General features: G+C 39.7%; 1 long non-coding RNA gene across 1 annotated transcript; it reads right to left on the bottom strand.

Annotated features, from left to right (window-relative positions):
* Positions 1–4,143: 4,143 nt before the first annotated feature.
* LOC124286185 lies at positions 4,144–11,629 on the bottom strand. The gene is made up of 3 exons (XR_006900969.1): positions 11,163–11,629; positions 9,494–10,086; positions 4,144–5,065 (listed from the first exon to the last, which is right to left on the bottom strand). It is a non-coding gene; the product is annotated as an uncharacterized LOC124286185 (long non-coding RNA).
* Positions 11,630–18,009: the final 6,380 nt, after the last annotated feature.

Here is an 18,009-nt window from a genome sequence, read left to right as displayed (position 1 = left end):
ACTTCAATTGTTAGAGTTCCCGCGGGCATGGGAAGTAACAATAATACATAATGGTGGTTCATCGCGTCCTGATTTAACTACTTTCTGAGTGTAATTAGAGGTAGCATGGATGCATTAAGATTTGTTTGATGTGACGAGAGACTTTAATAATGACACCTATTAATGACGAACACAATACTACATATGCAGATGATGAATGGGTATCTCCGTTCTGATGGAGTCTCAGTCCAACGCACGATGGGGGAGGACAGTAGCTTGGCGTACTTATTCTGTTCCATCCCCAAGCAGTTTATGGCACATGGATACTCATGTGAAACTAAACAGGTTTGTGTGATTTGCGTTAAGATTGAACATTTTAGTTTCAGACTGTTTAAGTCACGAATTATATTCCACAACATGAAACTCTTTTTTTACCAACGTGGAATCTTTGAATTATTATATTACAATTTAATAAGTATGATATAAACTGATCTTTTAATACACATATCAGATGGTCACTGGTAACCCACCCGGTTCATAACAGCACTGGAATGTACTGATAATAATAATATGCTGATGATGTCTTGAGAATATTTGTTCAAAGCTCAGATATATTCTTCCATCGAGGGTTAGGAGCGATCATGGAATGGAAAACATCAAAGTCGGATATGCCATCAATTTGATCAGAGACCACCAAAGAGCTAGTCACATTACTGGGAGACCGGGTCACAATCAGAGAATAGAGCGACTATGGCGTGACGTTCACACAGAGGTGACTGAAACATTTTACAAGGAGTTTTATGCGTTTGAGGATGACGGTAGATCTATCCTTGATGTAATAAATAGCCAGCACATTCATGCGTTGCACTTCGTTTATGTTCCGGAAATAAACTGTCGACTGACTTCTTTTCGATGTGGTTGTAACTGTCACACAATGAGAACAGAACAAATCTGGATTGATGGTATCCAGAACAATGCGAACTCAGGACACACGTCTGTTAAAGAAATATTTGGCGATGTACCTACTTTTGCGACCCGTCTTGTCGATGCCGTTCACAATTTGATACTGATACGGAGTTACACACAACCAACATATGGAGCATGCTACATCAAGAGTTGTCTCCCTTGGTGGAGCGGACGGCTTCCTTTGTTGACATGGCAGATTTGACAGCAGAATAGAAAGAAAGCCGGTTCCAGATGATTTTGAAAGAGGTGTGACTTTAGTCCGTTTATTAAAAGCGGATCGATGAATTGCAATCTAACTCGAAAAGTAAGAGTTAGATTGCAATTCATCGGTCCGCTTTTGAGCCAAACGCACTATAATGCAAAAGAGTTAGCTGGTAGACATGGCATTCCTCTGTCTACAGTATACAGAACGTTGAAGAATATTCAGTCAGGAGTTGGGATTGCGCACAAGACAGGGGCAGGTAGGCCAAGGACGTTCAGCACTACGGACTGTGAGAAGGGAAAAATTGAAAAGCGTTGAGAATATCAGAAATGACATGATTAATAGAGGACGTCCTCAGGTATGTAATGAAACCCTCAGACAAGAATTACAAAGACTTAACTGGATGAGAAAGCGCAGAATTCCCTCACCATTGGTGAAAGATGAACAAAAAGAAAGACGTTTAAACTTGTGTTGGTGTGACGAAAATCAAGATTGGGGTGATGAAAGTTCTGTCTGGCTTTTTCCGAACTGTGTGAAAATTTGACGAAGGAAGGATATGTTGACATCTTAAATGATCACCCCCTTCCAACGGCCCGAACACTGTATAAAGATAATTGGATTTTCCAGCATGACAACGACCCAAAACACACTGCGGGCAACCCAAAATACTGGTTGTCGGACGAAAATGTTCAAGTTTTAGAGTGAGTGAGTTTACGCCGCACACAGCACATTCCAGCTATATGGCGGCGGTTTGTAAATAATCGAGTCTGGGCCAGACAATCCAGTGATCAACAGCATGAACATCTATGTACACAGTTGGGATACGATGACAGGTGTCAACCAAGTCAGCGAACCTAACCACCTGATCCCGTTAGGCGCACCTTACGACAAGCATGGGTTAATGAAGATTACATTGTAATTCTAACCCGGATCTTCTCGAGTTCAAGTTTTAGACTGGCCCAGCTACAGCACATATCTTAACACTGTTGAGAATGTGGGGGGACTAATGAAGGACAGAATAAACCAAAAAGGACTTAGAAATATTGAGGAGTGGTCGAATATTGACATACGCCATCACACGATTTCCTACAAACTTTGATCGGTAGTGTACCTAGGCGCATTCAGTCGTGTATTGCAGGGCAGGGGCGAAGCTACCATTATAAAAAAAAAGCCCGGGCTTACACATGATTGTTGCTAAAAACGTTGGGCAAGCCATTCATACTATCTAAATATAAAGCTTTGTAACCTATCGGGCTTACACGGGGGAAAATGGCTTGCTACGCGCCAGCAGGACAAGGAGGTCTCACAAAGTACTGAAAAGACAGACTGTAAGAAAATCATGTCACAACATATTCATCTAAGTAAAACGTTTATAGTTTATATACATGGATTAGATATTTGCTAAAATAACTTTCTCAATAATTTCTGTGAATGTTATAATTCATGGACTCCACCCCTCTAGCCCCCGTCCCCCTAGCCCCCTGTTGTTACAAGCTACTAGTTAGTACCTCTAGCCCCTCGTTTTAAGTAAGATATATTTACACGTCACAGTCATACAATTAGTGGGAGTGTTTATATACTATTTTTATAGCTATACGCACTAACTAATGTTTGTGGAATGTCTGGTAGCTGTTAAACAACACTTTACGGAGCTACAAAGGAGTGTCCGTGGATGCTTGTGAAACTTGTATGACCAAAATCAGCATTTTTATCAAAGTGAATATTTTTTTATAAGAAACCAATTATTCATCACATGCAGTCTACATCAATTTACAACAAAATCAAGATTATCCAGTAAAAAAGATTTCATCTTCGTTGATCTAGTCTATACCTATACTATCAGTTGCGCATGAGGGTGGCGCAGCAGAGGTAATGAACCAGTCATGAATTCTGGGATATCATCCGGGTACTCACGGGAGAAAAACAATAGCAAAAGCAACAACCAGTCCACGGAAATTGCTATGCATCAGTGGTCCTTTAAGAACACCGAATGTTATATTCATAATGCTTTAACATTGTCTTTGACTAAGTGTTGTCTAGTTCTCGCTATTCATAGTATATTTTCATTGACAATAAAGCATCATTGCTCATTGAACCATATAACTGAAACCGTAAAAATCAGTTCATATTATAAGTTTTAATTATGTAGTGGACTAAATGAGAATAAATTATAAAATATCGTAAACTATCTTCTTAACGATCTGTGGGGTTTTTTCCTGGTCCGATAACTTAATGTAATAGTTAAGTCAAAACTGCGTTTGACGTCAATTTCAGTCAGTTATATAACCACAGTGTACTGAATATACTATGCACAAAAAGTAAGGGATAGTTTGAATCATTCAAACATATCTCTTTGGTACTGGCAAATCGAATGCTATGATAGCATATCTGCTTGGGAGTAGGAGACTGACTGAGTTGGGTTTTACGCCGCTTTTAGCAATATTCCAGCAACATCACGGCGGGGGACACCAGAAATAGGCTTCACACATTGTACCCATGTGGGGATTCGAGCCCGGGTCTTCGGCGTGACTAGCCAACGCTTTAACCATAAGGCTACCCCACCGCCCCTGGGAGTAGGAGATCAGACCTATTGGGTTCTTATGGCCGGTGTGATGAGATGGTCGTGCACTAGGTCGTTAAAAGGTTTGGGGTCAAAATAAAAATTTGTATTTTCCAGCCAGTCACTAACGACGGATAAAACCACCTGTTTGCCCGGCATGCATGCATTCTACTATTCATACTTCTGATGATTCGTCCAAGGGTAGCTTCCCACTGACGGTGCACTACGTATCATACCATGCATGACTTGGTAAATTCTCGATTCTGCTCGTGATTGACAAATGTCAGAGGTGCAAAATATTGTTTTGTTCACAACTCTACTACCCACGAACGTATGCTTACCATAACGACTCTTTACAAGATGGTATTGGTGGCACAATTGTAACATAGTTTGGAAAGATTAATGGATTTCAGAAATGGCAACTTAAACATTGAAGTATGTATAACAGTTCATTCAACTTGAACTCGAACCCCCAACGATGATACCTCATTTCCCCCAACTGGCACGTGGATTGACCCTGTAACGAACTGAAGAAAGGACATGAGGTGTTCCTGATCTAGTACTCTCTCAAACTGTTTCAAGAAGTACAGGACTTTCTCCTCAGGTCTGATATATTCCCCCTCCGTCAATATACAATCTACCACATTATAGGAGTAGGACGCTGGGGGGTGATAAGAGCTGAAACTTCGTGAATCGTCAACTGCACCCAGAATGATAACACGCGTGAACTTGGAATACCACGTCTCATGGCATCGTAAAGAGGACGAGGGATGTCAAGCAACTTTCTGGTCAATTTCTGCGATTTGATCTGAGATTTCCCAATAGTTTGGCATTCCCAAGAAGCCATTGATGCTGAGGAAAGTGATCAGCGAGTCCATCTCTTATTGTCAAGTCTCTGGAAAAGCGCCATCATCTTTTGAATCAGGTGTTGCTTTACCATGGTACAAGAAAGAAAAAAAGTCTTCTAAAAGGCATTGTTTGCCCACATCGGATGCAGAGACAATTCCAGTGATAGAGGTTCCCGTGATCATAGATGGCAGACAACTTGTCATTGCCACCGATTGATTCATACTTCCACAACTCCTGCCTAACTCTGTGGAAGGGTAGGCTTGGCACCTTAGATCGCTCTCATCTGAAGTATGGTTCAAATACTCCCGTCCAAAATGCTGTGAAGATATCTTAGCTCAACCCTCCAAAATCATCCCCCGATTCTCCAGCGAAAGAAACATGGAGTCGTGATTGTAGAATGGAGGGATCGTCTTTGTAATGCTGCAATATCGGCTCGACCACATCGGAACGTGAAACTGTTATCTGCCTCTCTCCTTCTAGGTCGAGTAAGCTTTCCGGTGTCGACAATACTGAAAATACATTTAGGGAAAGTAAATTAATACGACTAGACCTTAGATAAGTTTGGGCCATCTTTCTTCGAGATAGATATAAGAGCGGTACATTGTCAAACGAAGCATCTTTAATGAACATTCCTTTAAAAAAAAAAAAATCCATTTCAACCGTGCGTCAATTCTCGTTACTTATTTAACTACACATATATGGCAGAGAGCTAGTTCTAGTGGATGTTATAACTATATATACATATATGGCAGAGAGATAGTTCTAGTGGATGCTATACCTATATATACATATATGGCAGAGAGATAGTTCTAGTGGATGCTATAACTATATATACATATATGGCAGAGAGATAGTTCTAGTGGATGCTATAACTATATATACATATATGGCAGAGAGATAGTTCTAGTGGATGCTATACCTATATATACATATATGGCAGAGAGATAGTTCTAGTGGATGCTATACCTATATATACATATATGGCAGAGAGATAGTTCTAGTGGATGCTATAACTATATATACATATATGGCAGAGAGATAGTTCTAGTGGATGCTATAACTATATATACATATATGGCAGAGAGATAGTTCTAGTGGATGCTATAACTATATATACATATATGGCAGAGAGATAGTTATGGCAGAGAGATAGTTCTAGTGGATGCTATAAGTATATATACATATATGGCAGAGAGATAGTTCTAATGGATGCTATAACTATATATATATATATGGCAGAGAGATAGTTCTAGTGGATGCTATTACTGTATATACATATATGGCAGAGAGATAGTTCTAGTGGATGCGGGGCGGTGGGGTAGCCTAGTGGTTAAAGCGTTGGCTCGTCACGCCGAAGACCCGGGTTCGAATCCCCACCTGGGTACAATGTGTGAAGCCTATTTCTGGTGTCCCCCGCCGTGATGTTGCTGGAATATTGCTAAAAGCGGCGTAAAACCAAACTCAGTCAGTCAGTCAGTCTAGTGGATGCTATAACTATATATACTTATATGGCAGAGAGATAGTTCTAGCGGATGCTATAACTATATATACATATATGGCAGAGAGATAGTTCTAGTGGATGCTATAACTATATATATACATATATGGCAGAGAGATAGTTCTAGTGGATGCTATAACTATATATACATATATGGTAGAGAGATAGTTCTAGTGGATGCTATAAGTATATATACATATATAGCAGAGAGATAGTTCTAGTGGATGCTATAACTATATATACATATATGGCAGAGAGATAGTTCTAGTGGATGCTATAACTATATATACATATATGGCAGAGAGATAGTTCTAGTGGATGCTATAACTATATATACATATATGGCAGAGAGATAGTTCTAGTGGATGCTATAACTATATATATACATATATGGCAGAGAGATAGTTCTAGTGGATGCTATAACTATATATACATATATGGCAGAGAGATAGTTCTAGTGGATGCTATAACTATATATACATATATGGCAGAGAGATAGTTCTAGTGGATGCTATACCTATATATACATATGGCAGAGAGGTAGTTCTAGTGGATGCTATAACTATATATACATATATGGCAGAGAGATAGTTCTAGTGGATGCTTTAACTATATATACATATATGGCAGAGAGATAGTTCTGGTGGATGCTATTACTATATATACATATATGGCAGAGAGATAGTTCTAGTGGATGCTATAACTTTATATACATATATGGCAGAGAGATAGTTCTAGTGGATGCTATAACTATATATACATATATGGCAGAGAGCTAGTTCTCGTGGATGCTATTACTATATATATATATATGGCAGAGAGATAGTTCTAGTGGATGTTATAACTATATATACATATGGCAGAGAGCTAGTTCTCGTGGATGCTATTACTATATATATATATATGGCAGAGAGATAGTTCTAGTGGATGCTATAACTATATATACATATATGGCAGAGAGCTAGTTCTCGTGGATGCTATTACTATATATATATATATGGCAGAGAGATAGTTCTAGTGAATGCCATAACATTTGCATATGGCAGAATAATAATTCTAGTGATTGCCGTAACATTTACGTATGTCAGTGATATTTCTAGTGAATGCTTTATTTTTTTAAACCCATAACATTTACATGTGGGAGAATGACACTTCTAGTGAATTATTAAACAATATATACTCTCCCAAAAAAGAAACGCATCATGAAAATAGCAATTTCATGTAGCAATGAATTAAAACGTGATTCATTTTACAAAAGGTTTTGCTCTGTTTATGAGTCCTATGGTGTTTATGTTTTGAAACATCACAACAAAACGCACCATTCGTAAAATACCCGTATTTAACAACATGATTTTCAATTTCGGCGTGTAGTGTCAAAGAATACACAATTCACATGTAATGCACGTGTAATGCACGTGAAAGTTGGGATCAGATAGTCTCAATGATGGGTATAAAAGGTTGATCGCTGTCTGTCGATTATTCACTGTATTTAGAATATTGTTGGCGGACGCAAAATGCCACGTCTAAGTGAAGCCAACCGTCATATCGCCATTGGTTTGCTGGCCAGTCTCAACGTGCAGTTGCCCGACGCGTGAACGTTCACCAAAGCACCATTTCACGGCTCTGGGAGAGATATCGCCGGCAGAATGCGGTAGCAGATGCCCCTCGTAGTGGGCAACCTCGAGCGACCACTGCGGCGCAGGATCGCTACATCCGGGTACATCACCTGCGTCATCGAACATCTACGGCGACCAGTACCGCTCGACAAATACCCGGATTGAGGAGGCTTTCTGCACAGACCGTCAGGAACAGGTTGAGAGAGGCTGGTTTACGTGCCAGAAGACCTTATTTTGGCCCTGTGCTTCGACAACAACATCGTCGACATCGAGTTGAATGGTGCACCAACGTTCAGGCCTGGAGCCTACCGAAATGGCGTAGAAACTGGTTCAGTGATGAATCACGATTTCTATTGGAACGACGCGATGGAAGAATGCGGGTGTACAGACGTCGACGTGAACGTTTCGCCGACGTTTGCGTTCCCAAGGTGGACAGATCCGGCCGGGGAAGTGTTATGATGTGGGGGGTGATCACCTGCCGTAGGAGAAGTGATTTGGTGATGATCCAGGGAAACCTGACAGCTCAACGGTACTGTGACGAAATCCTGCGACGCCGTAACCCTCAGCCCCAGACACTTCAGCAACTCGCACAGGCACTACAGGCAGAGTGGGCTGCGATTGGGCAACACGAGATTCTGAGACCTATTCGTTCGATGCCGTGCAGTTCTGGATGCCCACGGTGGTCACACGAGGTATTGACTTCAGCGCCACCACACGTCTCCATGTGACACTCAAACTGACTTTCCTCGAGTTGGTGCCAAAGACGGATAAGTCTGCATTCCCAGTGTGCAATTTCGCTATATTTCATTGACTCATACAGCCTACAAGATGTTTCAAAATAAACATAAAAATACAGTTGAAATTCCTATATGCGTTTCTTTTTTGGGAGAGTATATATATATATGGCAGGGTGATAATTCTAGTGAATGCTATAACATTTACATACGGCAGTGTGATAATTCTATGGAATGCTATGATACATATATCAGAGTGATAACTCTAGTGAATGCTATAACTATAGGCATAATACAGAGTGATAATTATAGTGAATGCTATAACTATAGGCATAATACAGGGTGATACTTATAGTGAATGCTTTAACTATAGGCATAATACAGGGTGATACTTATAGTGAATGCTTTAACTATCGGCATAATACAGGGTGCTACTTATAGTGAATGCTATAACTGTAGGCATAATACAGGGTGATAATTATAGTGAATGCTATAACTATAGGCATAATACAGGGTGATAATTATAGTGAATGATATAACTATAGCCATAATACAGGGTGATAATTATAGTGAATGCTTTAACTATAGACATGAATGCTATAACTATAGGCATAATACAGGGTGATAATTTTCGTGAATGCTATAACTATAGGCATAATACAGGGTGATAATTATAGTGAATGTTATAACTGTAGGCATAATACAGGGTGATAATTATAGTGAATGCTATAACTATAGGCATAATACAGGGTGATACTTTTAGTGAATGCTTTAACTATAGGCAAAATACAGAGTGACAATTCTAGTGAATGCTATAACTATAGGCATAATACAGGGTGATAATTCTAGTGAATGCTATAACTATAGGCATAATACAGGGTGATGATTATAGTGAATGCTATAACTGTACACATATGGCAGAGTGATAATGTTATAAGACGCCTGGTCAACCATTTGATGATTTGTACGATGTGGGATTACGGATTCAGGAATGTTGTCAGAACAGACTCCGAGTAAGCAGCTTGAGCGCAAGTAATAGATTTCTAATAGTGGAAACAGGGTGCTCCCGAAGATATTTTTCTTACTCACGGTGGTCAAGATGAGCAGCAACTTGAACAGATCCCACACTGTCGTTTTCACTTTCAGCTATGAACACGAAGATAAATAATGCTGTAGGTTTTACAAAATATTCATACATATGCTAATGAAATGACGTTTTAAGTACATATTCGATATATGAGCATTAAGGTGCTGTTTTTTCCGTTCTATACTCAGATGTTCTTAAGCTGTCTATTGAAAATATTATCATCTTGGAGTACTGTGTTGTCAGATGTCTCCAATTGTTAAGTCATGCATGTAAGCACAAACGACCATAAGACCCGTGTTCACTGGTTTTGTGATACCTTTGTAACCGACCTTCATAGATAACTTAGTCATATGGTCCGTGTAGGTAATGATAGTGTATATTTCTTCAGATTTGGATTACCTATTGTCTGGAACTGAACTGTGGGAGTGCCCGCCATAGTCCATCGATTTACCTGTGTTTCAAGTTCGTGTTGTGGGTTTGTTGGCGCTTGATGTACACTTTCTGGGTTTTATGGCGCTTGGAGTTCGATTTCTGGGCTTGATGGCGCTTGGGGTACGATTTCTGGGCATGTTGACGTTTACTGGTCCGTCTCGTTCTGTCAAAATTATATGAAATAACAGCTGCGTTTTTGTGTAAAGTTTTGTTAAGAATTCGCCAATTTTCACTGAGTTTCATCATTTATTGAACTCATGACAATACTATTTTCAACATGACGAATTTTGTTTTACAATACATCAGTTCATGTGTAAACAATAACCTTTAAACAGTATGGGATATTTTGCAAAATCTAGTTCAAAACAGTTGACTGAAGTAAGTGGCTACATTTACACTAGTGAGTCTAAACTTTTGATGGGTAGTATATAGAGAATACTACACGAGGTCTCATTATACGAAACGAGTGTCCTTCCTATGGTATCTGACCGAGCGAAAGCGAGGTCAGATAACATAGGAAGGTCACGAGTTTCGTATAATTCGTATGTAATGAGACCGAGTGTGGTATTTTATTTATTACCCACGTCTTACATGCATTTAAATTGACAAAATAGCGTATTTTTGTTATGTTTTTGGTTTCAAACCGAAACCGGTTTCATAAAGAGGTTGCGGAAGAGTTTTGTACTGTAGTACAATATTTGCATGACGTCACACTAATGACGTCACTGCCATGGTAACCGACGTCACGATGCATGTCAGTTGTCATCGCCTCGTACAGCCTCCTACAGTAAACTACTCCGTTGCACCTCGTTTCTTGGTTTCCAGTTGCTTCATTCGGCTAACATCACTGGTGGAAACATTGCGTTTATGTTTTTCGACGGATATAATGTCTCAGTTCGACTCACAATTAAACAGCGACACGGCAACGTTCGCAATGTTTACATTCCCACAATGCATTTAAGTTGTAGAATGAATGAATTCACGTGTTTGTTATGAATGAAAAAATAGTTACGTCAGAATGTGACCTAATTGAGAGGTCATCGGTTATCCAATCAAATCGTTAGAATTTCAGGTCAAGTCGTTACGACACAGGTCAACGCGATACGACACTCGTGTGACGTACGAGATTAATATGCAACTACCCATACGTTGACCACGTGGGTAATAAATATTATTATAGTACGGCGTGATTTTAAGAGGATTATAGACTTGACTAAACCGAGTCTCTCAGTTTCTTACCAGTGGAATGTCTCTGTTTGGTACGATGATTAGTTTGACCTTCCCCATTTTTCTCTCGAGATCTTGGAGGGACTGCGGGGGCTATTGTCCGCACCCTCCTTCCCTTGTCACACCGTCCATATGTGAAGTTAACAAGGGCGAGAGAGACTCTTGGAAACAAAGACACGACGTGGGCCTCCAGTCTTCCCAGAGTCCAACTCCTCAGGAGCCTTATGACGTTGGATTTTGAAACAAACGTACTTTCATTCTCTAATCCAATGTATCATTATCCAAACATCTCTGCTCAAATACCGAAATTCTTCAGCTTAATATCCTACAGGAAGGTTCCAGAGCACGTACGGTTAAGACATATACACATGGAAAAGAAACCAGAATGAAAAATGGCAACATATTGTAATTCAGAGGTACAGACAACCTGCGTATCTGCGTAAATTACGCAAATATGTATTTGAAAACTCAATTCCTATTAGGTCTGTTGCGTACAAGTACGCTTGAATTTTTGTAAATACTCAATAAATGTGATCTTACATGCGTACACACAAAAATGTCAAATCTTAGCTTGGGTACCGGGGGATATATAAAATAACTTAGGTATATTGAGAGGTTGTATTTCAGGACATGAACGTGACAACTTGCAATCTTTCTTATCGTTTCTCATATTACAGATCAAATATAAATAACAAACACTAACATTTAAACTTTATTATATTTTTAAGTGGAAAATGGCAAAATACCCAATTGAGTTTGAGTGAGGTGAGTACAATTTATTTGGTTACTGAAAGGAAAATTAGGATACCCATTTGAGATGAACACAAGCGAGTACATAACTCAATTTATTACCCACGTGGTCAACGTATGGGTAGTTGCATACTAATCTCGTACGTCACACGAGTGTCGTATCGCGTTGACCTGTGTCGTAACGACTTGACCTGAGATTCTAACGATTTGATTGGATAACCGATGACCTCTCAGTTAGGTCACGTTGTGACGGAACTACTTGTTCATTCATAACAAACACGTGAATTCATTCATTCTACAACTTAGATGCATTGTGGGAATGTAAACATTGCGAACGTTGTCGTGTCGCTGTTTAATTGTGAGTCGAACTGAGACGTTATAACCGTCGAAAAACGTAAACGCAATGTTTCCACCAATGATGTTAGCCGAGTGAAGCAGTTGCAAACCAAGAAACGGGGTGCTACGGAGTAGTTTACTGTAGGAGGCTGTACGAGAGGCGATGACAACTGACATGCATCGTGACGTCGGTTACCAAGGGGAGAGACGAGTGACGTCAATACAGTGTGACGTCATGCAAAAGTGTACGTCGGAACAAAATTCTTCCGCAACCTCTTTATGAAACCGGTTTCGGTTTGAAACCACAACAATACCAAAATTTACATGTCAATTTAATGCATGTAAGACGTGGGTAATAAATAAAATACCACACTCGGTTCATTACATACGAATTATACGAAATTGTGATCTTCCTATGAGCTTCTGACCTCGCTTTCGCTCGGTCAGATACCATAGGAAGGACACTCGTTTCGTATAATTCGTATGTAATGAGACCTCGTGTAGTATTCTCTATGACCCAAAAGGTTATCTGTAGCTCTGGTAATTAGTGCACCGAACATGTAAATTCTCTAATGTTGTTTTCTGTCAATTGTGCTATTACCCTAAAACAAAGCGACAATAATCAACTGGGGATAAGATGAAATCCTTATCGTCTTGCAACGAATTAAAACTCGGACAAGCTTTTGTGTCCCCTGACCTGCATTTATAAATAAATGTTAAAAACAGTTTCAATTATACATTGGCGGAAGATTTGTGAAGTCATAAACCTTACCAAATCCATTCCTGGTTAGAAATCTACATTCCACACAATCCTCTTTCTCCTTCCTCTGTGCCTCTCTTCGTCTGTAATGGTTCATTCAATTACCACTATAATAGTTTAAAGCTTTGTTTTAAACATTTTTTATTCATAAGAAAAGGGTTGGGCACAAGCTATACAACTTAGAACACCATCTCCGTAGTATTTACATAATATTTACATTCATTATACAAGATGGACAGACAAGAACAGAAACATGGGAAACAGTGGAACAATAGCAGTAAACCACTCACTAAATATCTCATTCATACAAAATTATGCCAAACAATCTAGCAACAAAACAATAATACCACTTTTTACCATTATACAAATTGTTATAAATATGTATATATGTTCTTTTAACTTTTTAAATCAGTTCTCTCTTTTTATCAAGTTCATTTTTAACCTTTTATATATTTATCACTTTCCACTTACTAAATATGTTTTTAAACATGGGTTGGTTAAAAAATACAATAACAATAACCATTTACTACACCACATCTATTTTAAATTCAAAATCTCTAAAACTCTTTACCTATTTCATAATTTTGTTTACCTTTTTAATTCGGCATTCCATTGACAAATATATGTTGTGAACAAAAAGAAGTTTAAATATGTTTTGATTCAATGTACGACTTCAGCCACTCAGATCTTTTAAATATGTTTTGATTATGCGACCAGTCAGATCTTCATTGCCATGTAATAGTAACTCATAGTTTATATTCATATTGGTAACACTGTGTAAATTAGTCATCATGGTAGTTCTCTGTACAGTATATAACTGAAGGAATTAACATCAAATGATACCGACCACTGATTAATAGAGATCAAGGCTACTTTATCCCCACTGCATACGATGAGGTCATCAATCAACCCTAGCCTCTTGTATAAACATTACTGGCTTCTACTGGCTTCTATGTGTATCCCCGTTGTCCTCTGCTACCCTTTATTCACTATCATCACATTGTTAATCGTGTATACATTCTATGCTCTGTTAATCTTGTGTACATTCTATGCTCTGTGTATCATTGGCTTCCACTGGCCTCTATGTTTATCCCTGTAATCCTGTTATCCCTTTATTTGTTATCATCACATTGTTATTCCGCCTTGCCTTGTTAATTAGTCTTGTTGTATATATATCTTTTGTTCTCTCCCTGTACCATTCTCACTTGAAAACGATACAAGAACCTGTATCGAAACGTCGTGCTCTAGAATAAAAGAAGTTGTCATCCATATATACTTGTTCTTGTTTTATCAGTATATAATTGAGTGAGTACGCCGCTTTTAGCAATCAAATAGGTAACACCAGATAAGGGCTTTCCACAAATCGAACAGCTTGACGAGCGAACGCTTTATCTACCCCACCGCCCGATTTCCACAAGACCATCTTTTATACCAATAATAGATCATAATTCAGTTGACTACACATGTAACGTAGTTTTGTAAGGATGTATTGAGGGGCAGTTTTATAACAATATTCATTCAGTGACACGCTTTTTCTCACTTCAACTGGAAATCCATTCCACATTCTAATTGTGGATTGAAATACGAATAATGCGAAAGTTTTAATCATGAGAAAGGAAGTGAAACATCACTAGTTACGAGTATTACAGTTACTTTTAGATGCTACGTTCCCAGGAACAAGATCATTATGGTATACGACGGTGCCATATTATTCTGTATTTTGTAAAAAAGAAAAAGTTTGCGCTTTCTCCAACGTTCTGGTAAAGTTTCCCAACCAGTTTCATAATACAGATATTCATGATAAGCATCTTGTTTGAGTGGCATTTTAGAAGTTGGAACGTAACAATATTGAACAATCTTTATGGAGAACATTTCCTGCTTGACAAGACCAGTAAAGGTCCGGGTTAGAATATTGATCTTCAGTAACCCATGCTTGTCGTAAGAGGCGACTAACGGGATCGGGTGGTCAGACTCGCTGACTTGGTTGACACATGTCATCGGTTCTACTGGCTTCTATGTGTATCCCCGTTGTCCTCTGCTACCCTTTATTCACTATCATCACAACGTTAATCTTGTATACATTCTATGCTCTGTGTATCATTGGCTTCCGCTGGCCTCTATGTTTATCCCTGTAATCCTGTTATCCCTTTATTTGTTATCATCACATTGTTATTCCGCCTTGCCTTGTTAATTAGTCTTGTTGTACATATATCTTTTGTTCTCTCCCTGTGCCATTCTCACTTGAAAACGATACAAGAACCTGTATCGAAACGTCGTGCTCTAGAATAAAAGAAGTTGTCATCCATATATACTTGTTTTATCAGTATATAATTGACACTCAAATAGGTAATGATAAGGATTTCCACAAGAACAGCTTGGGTTATCTTTTATACCAACACGGAATAGATCATAACTCAATTGACTACACATGTTACGTAGTTTTGTAAGGATGTATTGAGGGGCAGTTTTATAACAATATTCATTCAGTGACACGCTTTTTCACTTCAACTGGAAATCCATTCCACATTCTAATTGTGGATTGGAAATACGAATAATGCGAAAGTTTTAATCATGAGAAAGGAAGTGAAACATCACTAGTTACGAGTATTACAGTTACTTTTAGATGCTACGTTCCCAGGAACAAGATCATTATGGTATACGACGGTGCCATATTATTCTGTATTTTGTAAAAAAGAAAAAGTTTGCGCTTTCTCCAACGTTCTGGTAAAGTTTCCCAACCAGTTTCATAATACAGATATTCATGATAAGCATCTTGTTTGAGTGGCATTTTAGAAGTTGGAACGTAACAATATTGAACAATCTTTATGGAGAACATTTCCTGCTTGACAAGACCAGTAAAGGTCCGGGTTAGAATATTGATCTTCAGTAACCCATGCTTGTCGTAAGAGGCGACTAACGGGATCGGGTGGTCAGACTCGCTGACTTGGTTGACACATGTCATCGGTTCCCAATTCCCCAGATCGATGCTCATGCTGTTAATCACTGGATTGTCTGGTCCAGACTTGATTATTTACAGATCGCCGCCATATAGCTGGAATATTGCTGAGTGCGGCGTAAAACAAAACTCACTCACTCATGCATCTTAAAGGCAACTGGCAGTGTGTTGTATACTCTGCAGTGACTCTGGGTCAGCTCATTAATTAAATAGGGGTGGACAGCATGGCTCAGATAATTAGTGTACTCATTGAGCCTGTCTTACGGGTGGTCTGTCTTTTGGGAGTGAACCGCTCCTGCACGAGTTGTACATGGTCACCTGCCATTTTGGAACCGGAAGTATTTACGGATATGTAGCCGGAGGTATTTGAAGATATCTTGAAATCGTTTAACGCCTTTTTGGGGCCGAAATAATTCGTTTGCCTTTCTTTCCTTTTACTGGTATTGTCATTATCAATACCTGATATAAAGATATCTTCAAAATTATTACTGATATCTTTAATTTGATTATAAACTCATGTCCAAAAGAAACGATACCAAATATTTTTTTCAATATTTTTAAATTAATGATACTTTTTGGAGAAAAAACATATTTCTGTGTATCCCACGTTCCTAACCAAACGTATTCGATCGAAAAAAACGGTAACATTTATTCACTGAAGAAGCAATCGCACGAATACTCAAAATGACGTTAAGTCGTGTAGCACGAAATGCACGTGCAGATGAACTGTATAAAACCGCTGGTCCGACACGTTGTGCCCACAGCAGTAAAAAGCACACAAAAGAAATGGCACGTTTGACAGCGATCGAGAGAGAAAGAGCCGTTTCAATGGCCCGACAGGGAGCATCACACGCCGCTGTAGCAAGAACGTTTGGATGCGCGCGCATACCCGTTACCAGGTTAATGCGACGGTTGCGTCAAACAGGCCGAACAACAGACAGGCCGAGAAGCGGGAGACCCCGGGTGACCACGCCTATTCAAGACAACCACATCCGGTTACTTCACCTACGTAACCGCTTCGTTCCTTCGACGTTAACGGCGGCGACGGGACTTTGACACCGGATCAGTCGACAAACCGTCCACAGGAGACTGCAGGCACATGGTATCCGTGCACGTCGCCCCTACCGCGGAGACTACCTGACACGTCAAAACAGAGTCAACCGATTGATATGGGCCAGGCGTGTTCGCCGGTGGCAACGTCGAAACTGGGCACGTGTCTTGTTTTAGGACGAAAGCCGGTTTTGCCTTTACAAGAACGATGGTCGGCAACCAGTATACCGAAGAGTTCGTGAACGTTTGGCGCCGAACTGCATCCAGCAAGTCCATGCATTTGAAGGTGGAGGTGTAATGGTGTGGGGAGGTAACTGCGGTGATGTGAAAACGAGGCTCGTCATTAGTCGGGGGAACCTGAATGCACAGCGTTACCAGGATGAGGTTTTACGACCAGTCGTGCAGCCATTCGCCCAACAGCATCCAGGAGGAATCGTGTTCCAGCACGATAACGCTAGGCCTCATGCGGCAAGATTGACCCAGAACGTCCTTGCCAACGCCAACATACAGGTTTTGCCATGGTCAGCGTGTTCACCTGATTTGAATCCCATTGAGCACATATGGGATCACCTCAATCGGAAAATCAGAAAACGCCCTGCGCCCCCAGCCAACCTCCAACAATTGGAACATTGTCTCCAGGATGAGTGGCCGCGAATCACCCCTAACGTCATCTGACGTTTGACGTCATCAGCCCGGAGGCGTGTCATGGCATGCATCGCAGCTGCTGGTGGACATACCCGGTACTAAAGTTGCGTTAAGGCTGTTTTCAGAGACTACCCTCACTAGCCTCCTCCACTGTGCTAAAATGAAATTTCAATTTTTGACACCACACTTCGTTTAAAGCCCTGTGTTAATGATTGTAAATCTTTGATTGCCATGACTTTTTGTACACATGCCGTAAAATCATTTATCTAATGAAAGATATCAATTTGAAATGTCTATGTTGTTTTGTTTTAATTTAGTGATCTTTGAAACACGTGGTATCGTTTCTTTTGGACACTAGTTTA

This window comes from Haliotis rubra, unplaced genomic scaffold (assembly GCF_003918875.1).
Source record: "Haliotis rubra isolate DU_JTF1 unplaced genomic scaffold, ASM391887v1 Scf378, whole genome shotgun sequence".
NCBI lineage: Eukaryota > Metazoa > Mollusca > Gastropoda > Lepetellida > Haliotidae > Haliotis > Haliotis rubra.
The sequence above is the reverse complement of the archived record's forward strand: the minus strand, read 5'-3'. Positions and strand labels throughout refer to the sequence as shown.